At 36.3% G+C, this 10,642-nt stretch overlaps 1 pseudogene; it reads right to left on the bottom strand.

Annotated features, from left to right (window-relative positions):
- Window positions 1-10,291: 10,291 nt before the first annotated feature.
- On the bottom strand, window positions 10,292-10,411 carry LOC129890950 (5S ribosomal RNA; annotated as a pseudogene).
- Window positions 10,412-10,642: the final 231 nt, after the last annotated feature.

The raw sequence follows: 10,642 nt of genomic DNA, 5'->3' as shown, positions 1-10,642 counted from the left end.
GTTACAACCCAATCCACTATGCCGTACGGACACCCACTCTATCACCTAAGTAGGAGAACCCTCAATCCCTGAAAGGATATAATATGCAAAAGTTTAACAAAATACCATTAATAGCCCAAAAACATTAGTGAAGACACCATAAATTAATTTAAAACTCCAAGGTTGATTACAAGAAACACTTTAAAACCCCTGAGGATACTAGTCTAAATAGGTACAAGAGCATCTATACGTAATAAAATAATGACACAGCTCCCACCATAAGGAAGGAAGAGTAGAAGCCATTGGAGAATCATCTTCGTCTTCACCTAAGAAACATCACTGATCCTACAACCAGACTATGTCAAGTGGTATAGCAAGAGTTGTATCAGTCCAAACAACACGTACTGGTAGGCATCATCGGTCAATCTGATACCCACTACATAATATAAAAAGATCAACAAAAAGGAAACATGCTCTTAGGGAGATACACTCACCAAATCTTTATGCACAAACTCTTATCATTTCCATTAACCTCATTAAAGTCGTTCAAGACTAACTTTCATCCCCTCTAGTTGGTCTGCTGCCAACTCTAAGACAAATCAAGGCCCAACCCTTCTATCACATAGAGGAGTTTTCGACTACGGACACTACTAACTCTGTCTAACCAGTCTACTATCTTTATCTTTCACACCTGCACCTGGTCCTAGATTAATTAACATCTCACTTAAAAGAGGAAAATATTTAGGTGGAATAAGGCCCCTCTCATAATTGTACTGGCCCGCCATAGCGGAACCTATCCCGTTCTGGCAGCCTCGCCACAGCAGCCTGCCCAGAGACAGAATCTCTAAGTTCTCTCAAACTCCCCCTTTTAACACATGTGCCCACAGGACATCAGCAATACCTGAAGTCACTAATCTTACTTAACAACGCATCGACTCCTTTCCACTTGTTTACCCACGACCTCATACCTACGATGCAGATGCATTTAGCATCCATAACATAAACCGAACAACCATATACATGAACACATTGTCAATTTATTATTTTAGGAGCAATATACAGTTTCACAGGGTAAATATCAAATACAATAGTCAATGTGGTAATACTTGGACCTTCAGTCCTTTCATATCAATTATTACATAGGATGAACATGCTCAATTATATTTGGGTACGTTTCTCTATCATCACCCACATAGTCAAAATCAATTCACAGATGATAGCTACACAATGATTCTCTCATAGAACCCATACCCAAATTATATATGTGTTGGAATGTGACACCCGATCCATTATATATGTCAAAATATGACACCCGATCCATTATATGTGTCAAAATGTGACACCCGATCCTATATATATGTCAAAATGTGACGCTCGATCTAATATATATGTCAAAATATGATATCCGATCTAATATTCAGAATGTGACACCTGATCCAATAACACAATCACAGTTCACAATGAATAGTTCACATATTTGTACAATGAAGTAACAGGTTCATTACATGCAATCGTTCACAAATAGTCATTTCATTAATTCCATTCTATATTTTCCTTTATTAAAAATATTTCATCAAGCCTTCTTTATTCAAGGCATCACTTTTAGTAGAACAAGTTCAAGATTATAGATTTTACGATCTTATGATTGTAGACCAATCACAACAATATGTCAATCACTCAACCATAATAATTAAATACATGGTAAATATCACAACATTACTCAATCACTATTAAGAGTCTCTCTATGATATAAACTAAACCATAACCTACGGCCACAAGTAATCAAATAGGTTTATGGTGAAAGATCTATCAACACTAAATCACTCACATTCACCCTTTATTTCATAATTCATATCACCCAAGTAATTCATAGAGAATAATCAACATAAACACACATAGTTATTTGTATAAACACATACATAAATAGCCCATAATCTCCAAGTGTCATGATTTCTTTATGACCCAACTATTGTCTATACTTAATCTCATAAGAGTCATTAGCCTTCTAAATAGTTTCACCAAGGTTAACATTCAAAGATTGAACCTTTATCCTAGTCACATAATAATCATCACCCACAACATACCTTCCCACTCTAAACAACAATTGATAATCATTTAATCGTCCAGACTCCGTGTCCGAAGGCATAGGCATGAAATCTTCCGTCAATCTATATTATATTAATTGATGAGAATGAATTTAGAACTACTCAATTGGGAAAACCTAGTCTACCTAGGCACCAAGAAATTATAGAAGGATTATATCACGATTTCTGACTTTCGAAAGGAAAAACTACGGTGACGGACCTGAAATCTATGGATTATAGCCTTCTTTGAGCTAGGAATTTTTTCTTCCCTTCTCTACAAGCCTAGAGAAGCTTATTGGGGGTTTCTAGGTAACCCTCATCTATTTTGGCACTTAGGGGAATAATGGAATAATATTAATCACTCTTTTTAGCTTTTATCCCGTCGAATCCTGCTCTGACGGTCTAATCCCGCCATAGCGGCCCAGCATACATAGTACTTAGTAAAATGTGCATAACTTTTTACTCCAAACACCAAATGAGGCAACTCAGTGGTGTTGGAAAGAAGACTCATATACCTTTAATTAGATAGGTAACGGGTCACCTAATTTATTATAGGCTGATAGGTATGATCATTAGAAGTTGACCCTAGTTTAAACTCAAGTCCGAAACTAAATCAGAAAGACACTTTCAACTTAACTTTGAGATATGGACATTATACGACCTTAATTCACAACTAATGCACTCACATACCAAAGAATTGATCCTAGACTTATGAAGAATGAGATTCATATACTTTTACTGCAGATAGTTTTAGTAACGGTGGGCTAGATCGTTACATAAACCCTCTTTTATAGCATTAAAAATAAATTTCACAAGAGAAATAGGTTCAAAGGTAGTAAAGAAGAATTGCCAAACTCAAAACAATGTCATTAACTTAAATATGAAAAGACAATTCTAATGTCCACTTTCTTATCTAGTAGTTGTAAAACAAAGTATGAATTATCAAAATAGAAAGAATGCATTCAACAATAGAGAAAATAAGGACATAAAGCCACTATTTCCCCCCTTAAGGGAAACTGTGTCAGCTTTCTGGACCACGACCATTTACTATATGTCATTCCTTGAACAAGCTCACCAATTGAAAGAATATCTCGCTTTACACATATAGCGGCAACTAGTTAGATGTCAATATATTGACATACCACTTGCATATCTTACTAACTAATTAAAAACTAGGTGACTAAAATTTGAAACAGAGACACAATAGAAAAGCACCAACCATGGTTGCATCATGTACCTAATTTAGATATAATATTTCATCTCACAATTAAGGTATCAATTGATAAGCAATAGCCTCGTTAGCAAGAGGAACATATAGCCAATAGGAAATACTGTTAGCTATATATAACTCACAAGGATTACTATAATCAAAATACTCCAATACGCACCACTTAACTGATATTTGACTTAAGTAAGACACTCACTGCAGACCTCATTTGATATAACCCTCTTTTGCACGAAATCATAAGGTAACCATTATTCTTGTAAGCCCCTAGATTCAAAATAATCAAAACAACGGTTAGAAGTCAGGAATTCATAAGAATAATTAACGTTGTGAAAAATTCGTAACACAACAAAGGAGGAAACAAAGTTTCAAGAAAGCAAATTGTAAACAAATTCCTTTTGCTGTTTCAATTAATGTTGCACAAGAGGCGAGAACAACCTGAATAGGATCATAGAATTAAAAGTAAAAGTACTACAAGAATTTTAATTATTATATACTGATATAAAAAGCATTTTATGTTCATAGTACAATCTCAAAAGAAAGACATTTTACCAAGTAGTATTTAATTAGTAGAAGAATGCGATTAAATTTAAGCCAATCAAAAGTATAATTAAGTAACAAACCCAAGTTCAATCAGACTTCACCATCAGATATATCCATCATACTTTACCACCATATACAAGGGCATAAACTTGTCTAGAAGTATTGTAATAAAACATTTTCCGTTGAACCACAAGAAATCAAAGGGCTGCACCCATTATATTAAAAATTTACTCTGATATCACTCAAGCTGAAGCTTGATAGTTGATTATTGGCACCTATCTAGATTTGTTACGATAGAATACTAGCTGCTATGATGTCATGGCCAGTCTAAAGTAATGTCTTTTCAAATTCACCGAGCAATTCAAATACTCTAGCAATTTCCAAAGCATCCACTATCCAAGAAAGTGTAATTGAGAGAATTTATTTCAAATATTCTACCAAATTATTCTACTACTATTGGCACCAGTCACCTAATGTTAAATTACCTAGAGGGACTAAGATGTGACATATCAAGGGCAATAGCTTTAAAGTTCACAAGGAAATAGATTTGGAGAAAGACATACGTGACATAATCTCAATGTTCTTCCTCCCAGAAACTTGGCCTATAATGGATATAAAACATATGCAGAAATTATAGAGCTATCAAGCAACTGCATGTCTGTGTGACTTGGCTAAGGTAGAGGAGATTTATCTATAATAGAGATACTAAATTGTAACGATCCAAATCGAAGAAATTTTGTAAGAAAAATGTGTTGACTGGACCCCACTATCCTTTCAGATCAGGATAGTCCCACCTTGGTGGCGCCGTTTCAGTGGATTCCTGCCGCCAAAACAGGAGGTCGCGGATAGAACTTAAATTGAGAATTTTTAATTTCCCTCTTTTTTCATAAGTGCAAGTTAGAGGTGAGGGTTACCCCAAAAACTCCTAGAAGGATGTTCTAGACTTGGGAAGGAAGAATGATGGAATCTCAACGTCGGAAGGGTTCCAACCGGTATAATTCAGGCCTACCTTGCTCGTTCGACATCTGCATCTAGGATTGAAGTCACAATATCTCTTCACAGCTTCTTGTCGTTCATGTAGGCTAGGATTTTTATATGAGTAGTTAAATCTATACCCACTGCTTAGATAAAGAAAATTGGGGAGAGGTTTCTCAGAGATGGGTTATGGACAGAAATATGAGTACTTTTAGTGGTCAAACTTGATTTGACCTGGGTAAGGAAGTCTATCTAATGAATTTGAGGGAAGTGATAATTTGTCTTCCCATATTGTGTTATGTGTGTTCGTGATTGCATTAATTGTACATATATGGGTAGAAAATGGGAAAGACTGAGATATACCCTATAGATCAACAATTTTAACATAATTGTGCGTAAAGAACCCACACATTTATATATGTATTAATCATGTCTGCTTATTTTAACTATGAATGTGAATTGTTTATGGTTATTGGGATAAGGTGTCATATTCCGACATATTTTTGGATCGGGTGTCACGTTTCAACACAAATCTGAATTGAGTGTCATATTTCGACACACATATGGGTTGAGTTTAGGTCCCATGAGAGGTCCAAGTGTGTGTGGATAGTCTCATGAGAGGATCCGATGATATCTGTCATTCTGTGGAGTAGTGAGTTTAACTGTTTAAGGGCTGAAGGGTAAGAATGCTATAAAGAACCCTGTCGATTCGGTGGTTGGTACTAGTTGAGACATATTGATAATTATGTATATATGACAAAGATAGTTTGGTCTTGAAAAAAATAAATTTCTGCTTGTGCTTCTACTTTTTTCAAGAAGCAAAAATTTTTAGCTTTCCCTCAAAGCAGAAAAATTATTTATGCTTTCAATTAAAAGCAATTTTATTGATTAGCCAAATACCTTAATTTTTTCAAAAAAATACTTTAATCTCAAAATAAGTGTTTTTGGCCTCCTAGCAGTAATGCCAAACATGCTCTAAATAAGTAATTCCATAGCATCATTTCAGGCTCTAAGTTATTGCCTCTCAAAGCTTCTATATGATGGAAAGTAGTGAGTATGTGACATTATCTCCTTTCTCTTGGCATGTCTTTGACATGAGTAAATAGAGTTATCCTTCTTTCCTCTTGGTATGCTTTTGATATAAGTATGATGCTATTATGCTATAATTATTCACCGAGCCATGATGGGTCGGGTACATATGCATATGATGACTCCATAAGGAAAAGTAGAGAGTATGTAAACCTTATTCTTTCTCTTCTTTTGGCATGTCTTAGATGTATGTAAAAGATGATACAATCTCGAAGGTGACTCCATTCCTAAGTGTTTCTTACTCATCCTCTAATGTTGGAACTCTTTCAATAATTGAGCTATTGTTTCTCAAGTTTTTCTATACATTGGGAAGTAATAAGTATGTAAAGCTAATCTTCTTTTCTTTTTGACTTGATCTTTATGAAACAAATAGATGAAGTGTATACGATTCCAAGGAAGTTCCTCTTGTTAAAGCCACTAGGATAGCCAACTTCTTGATTTCTAAAAGATATTTGATGTTGACTTGATCCGGGAATATGATTCCAAAAGTTCCATTTTGACCTAATCCATAGTGGCAATCAAAAAGTACTTGACATGACTCTTGTCTTGGTTTTTGAGTGATAGCATATTTTGAGTATTCCATCGAGTCTCAAATACGATCTAAAATACATATGGTTACTTAGTACTCTACTCGTGTATACGGTAGCCCTTCTATCACCGAGTCCTGAGCCGGGTACGTAATCGTGCGCAGTTCACTACATTATCCACCAAGTCCCTCACTAAAGGGCCAGGTACGCTATATAAGAAAATGATAATGCAATGACATAAATAATTCACCGAGTCTCTTACTAGAGGGCCGAGTACGTATGTATATATATATGTATGATGATGTGATGTGATAAGGTGGTAATAGCGCCGGACTCTTTAATAGTCCTACAATTATGATTCACTAAGTCCCTCACTAAAGGGCCGAGTACGTATGTATATATGATATCTGAATTGGACTGAACATTCCTCGACATTACTATATGATATCTGGATCGGACTAAACATTCCTCGGCATTACTATATGATACGTGGATCAGACCGAATATTCCTCGGCATTATTATACGACGTGCAGATCGGGCCATACATTCCTCGGTATATACTTACTATATACATGGATTGGGCTGTACGTTCCAAAATGTTAATAATATATATGTTCATATGATGAAAAAATAATGTAGATGGTACACCGAGTCCCCAAAATAGGCCGGGCATAGTATGTGATGGTAATATGTATGACTTTCTTTTATAGGATGCGAGAACGGTAAATGGTTAAATGTTATACTTGCCCCCTACATCCCTACACCAACTGTAATTTCCTTATAATGTCTATGCTTTACATACTAAGTATATTATGTCGTACTGACCCCTCCTTTCTCGGAGGGGCTGCATTCATGCCCGCAGGTACATATACACACTTTAGGGATCTGTTAGCGTAGGAGTTCCACTCAATAGTTCAGAAGATCTCCATTGTGCCGAAGGATAGTTTTGGTATTAACCCTCAATATATATATTTATTTATTCATGGGTACGGCGGGGGCCCTGTCCTGTCTTATGTTACTGTTCTTACTCTTAGAGGTCTGTGGACATGTATGTGGGTTGTGTATGGGTTGTATATGCATGTATGTACAGTGGTGCCTATGATAAGCCTCGCCGTCTTATATGTTATCCTACCTGTTGATGTACTATAACTTAAACAAGGGACAAATTTACTTGTAGATAGTAGGGGTATATGCGAGTGCCCACTTCGGGCACCCATCGCGGCCTACAGAGTTGGATCGTGATAAAAATAGTATCAGAGCAGTTCCTCCTCGGAATGTCTACAGACCATGTCTAGTAGAGTTTTGTTTATCGGTGTTTTGCACGCCACATCTATAAATAGGAGGCTACAGGGCATTTAGGATGTTACCTTTCTTTCATATCTAAAATCATGCTATAGATCCGAGTCATAGAAAAATTTCTTATATTAACCTTGGACTTTAGTAGAAGGACGATATCAACCGAATAAGGTAATTGACGACATTAGAAGTTACAAAGCACGCAGGTAAGCAAGGGCGCAAAAGATATCTGTTTGGTAAGGTATTGACACATGATTGAAACGTAAAGTCAAAAACTGAAAGGAAAGTAGACCAGAAAGTGTAACAGATACAGGTTGAGTTGGACACACAAGGTAAGTCCATCATTTTCATACTATTATTGATATTGAAAGCCCTGTGTGGCTACGATATGAGATGACATTGAAAGCCCTGTGTGGCTGTAATATGATATGAATATATATATATATATATATATATATATATATATATATGTTGGTCTTGTGAGGCACTGTTGGTATTTTCGACGTGCATATTTTGGGGATAGTAAGGAGTATAAAGGAAACTCGGCCCAAATTTTCCAGAATAAAAAAAAAAGAGGAATGAAATATAGATTCTTAATATGTCTTGGAAGTTGATACTGAGTACCCCTGTTGAACTAAAGTTGTAAAGGTACCCTCCAGGTCATCAATAAGGGGCACCCTTTTTACTTGGGGAATTTTATTTCAGAGAAACAAGAGCCTAGCTGAGCAACAAAGTTCAGACTAAGGTATCTTAAGTTTTATTTTGCCTTAGGGAAAGCTCATTTTGAGGGGCAAGATTCTCGATGATAGAGTTTCATTCTTGTTAGAAAGTACAGAACCCTCAACTATTATTTAAGGATAAGATAAGTTGTTCACGACTCAAGAATAGATCTAGAGGGAGTCCATGTGAGTCAAGCACTAAGGAGCATTGGGATGCTCATTGGATTTTAGTTCCCTGCTGGTGGTGATTGGAATATGCTTCAGGATAACACTTTATTAGCCCTTCACCAACTAATTGAAGATGGAATCTATGGGAGGAAATTCAAACAGAAGTACCCCAGATAGATGTCATGAATTGAATATGCAAGTATGAGTTTAAATGTGTGGTACAACAATACGGGAATAAGGTAAGACCGCTAGTAAGGCACACATTTTATGTGTTGACTAGATTAAAAACATGTGTTGGGTACACAATAAGGGTAAGGGTCATAAGGTATAAAGTAATGATGCGTGCACACAATGTCGCCCCAAAACTAATGGAACCCTTAAGAGACAAAGACGGCAAACTTAAGGAATAAATGGTGCAACTTACGTTTATCCCAAGAAACAAAGGATATAGGTTGGGATAAATCTACTACTCTGAGAGAACCTTGGACAATCATCATCAGAATAAAAGTGTTACCTAATTAAAATGGGAACGACTATAAGTGTGAATTAACCTTTGACAAAGATAAGGAGAATATGGCCTTGGATGAGTTGTAGATGAGATATCACATTATGTATGGGAAGGCTCTTGTCACCTCGTGATTTAGTCAAGGCTTTACATGTGGATAATCACATTATAATTTGTAAAGAAAGACGTGTGCATGATATAGTACCAAGTAGATGGGAAGACGAGATTGGACAAATTTGAGACTGGACATAAAGACATAGAGCAAGGTATAAATGGATAAAGGTATAAGTGCCCCTTAAAGGGGGAAGAAGGTAAGAGAAATGCAAGGGTGAGATGGAAACAATGGACACTATAATATATTACACATGGATGCTTAAACTTTAATAAGATCCCTTGCTGAAACCAGTTAGGAAGGTCTGAAAACCACCAATAATCTGGTAGAAGTCAGCATGGTATTTAAGGTGGTGTTAAGAATTTTTTGGCAAGACCCTGCATGACATAACGTTAGAAGACGGGTATGTATAAAAAGGAAAAAAGTACGACTAGGAAATGGTATCGAATAACTCAAGAGATTGCATGAAGGATAACGATACCATGCTGGGTCAAAAGCCAAGATGTTGGCTATATAGTTGGTCGCAAATGATGTTGCGATGGATAAATAACCAAGGAAATGGAACAGGAAACCTCCGATGATAGGAGGCGAGAAGAGCAAATAGTGAACAAAGGAAGAGAAAGAAGTATGATAAGATGGGACAAGCGAGTTTCAATGTAAATGAGATAAATACAGCAGAATGATCCAGGAAACAAAAAGACTATGTCCATCTCATACAAGTTGTATCAGAATAGTTATGAAACCTATGAATATGTATGTGTTACGTATAGGGCCAAGTGAGTAAGTACATGATAAAAAGGAGTAAGAGATCAAGAAGGAAAATATAGTTATGATGTTTTGGACACGTTATAGAGAGATGCAAAGAGGGGTTAAGCCAAACTACCAAAATAGAATTAGTAATAAGGGAGAAATAAGACATGGTCATGGTGGAACTAAGGATCTACCCCGATACCAGTTGTAAGATAAAAAAGGAGATGGCAAGGCGAAGCATAAAGACTAGTGAGAAGATGCTAAGGTAAATCTTGGGCTAGGTTGAGTGCCTTCACACATTATTGCAAGGATTTTAATGGAATGTGATACGAGAACTTTCTGGGGGGGTCACCCATCCTAGTACTACTTTTTCCCAAACACGTTTAACTTTGAAATTCTGGTGGGATTCGGTGCGTTAGTGCTGCTATGATCGCACGAAATGGAAGAATCCAAACTAGAGGTGAGGAAACGACACGAGATTATGTATCTAAAGCATTATAAGTTACGTTAAGGGAATTAAAAAAGGGCTTAAGCAAAGCAAGCATGATTAGCTAATTACTAACAGATGGCATACTTGTATGTCATAGTTCTTCAACATAATACCAGTTAATGATAGGCAAACCACAAAACATCTATACAGGTCATTGTGTGAGGGGACTTCAGCACAAC

Source organism: Solanum dulcamara, chromosome 5 (genome assembly GCF_947179165.1).
Source record: "Solanum dulcamara chromosome 5, daSolDulc1.2, whole genome shotgun sequence".
Classification (NCBI taxonomy): domain Eukaryota; kingdom Viridiplantae; phylum Streptophyta; class Magnoliopsida; order Solanales; family Solanaceae; genus Solanum; species Solanum dulcamara.
This window is presented reverse-complemented; position numbering and strand designations above follow the sequence as displayed.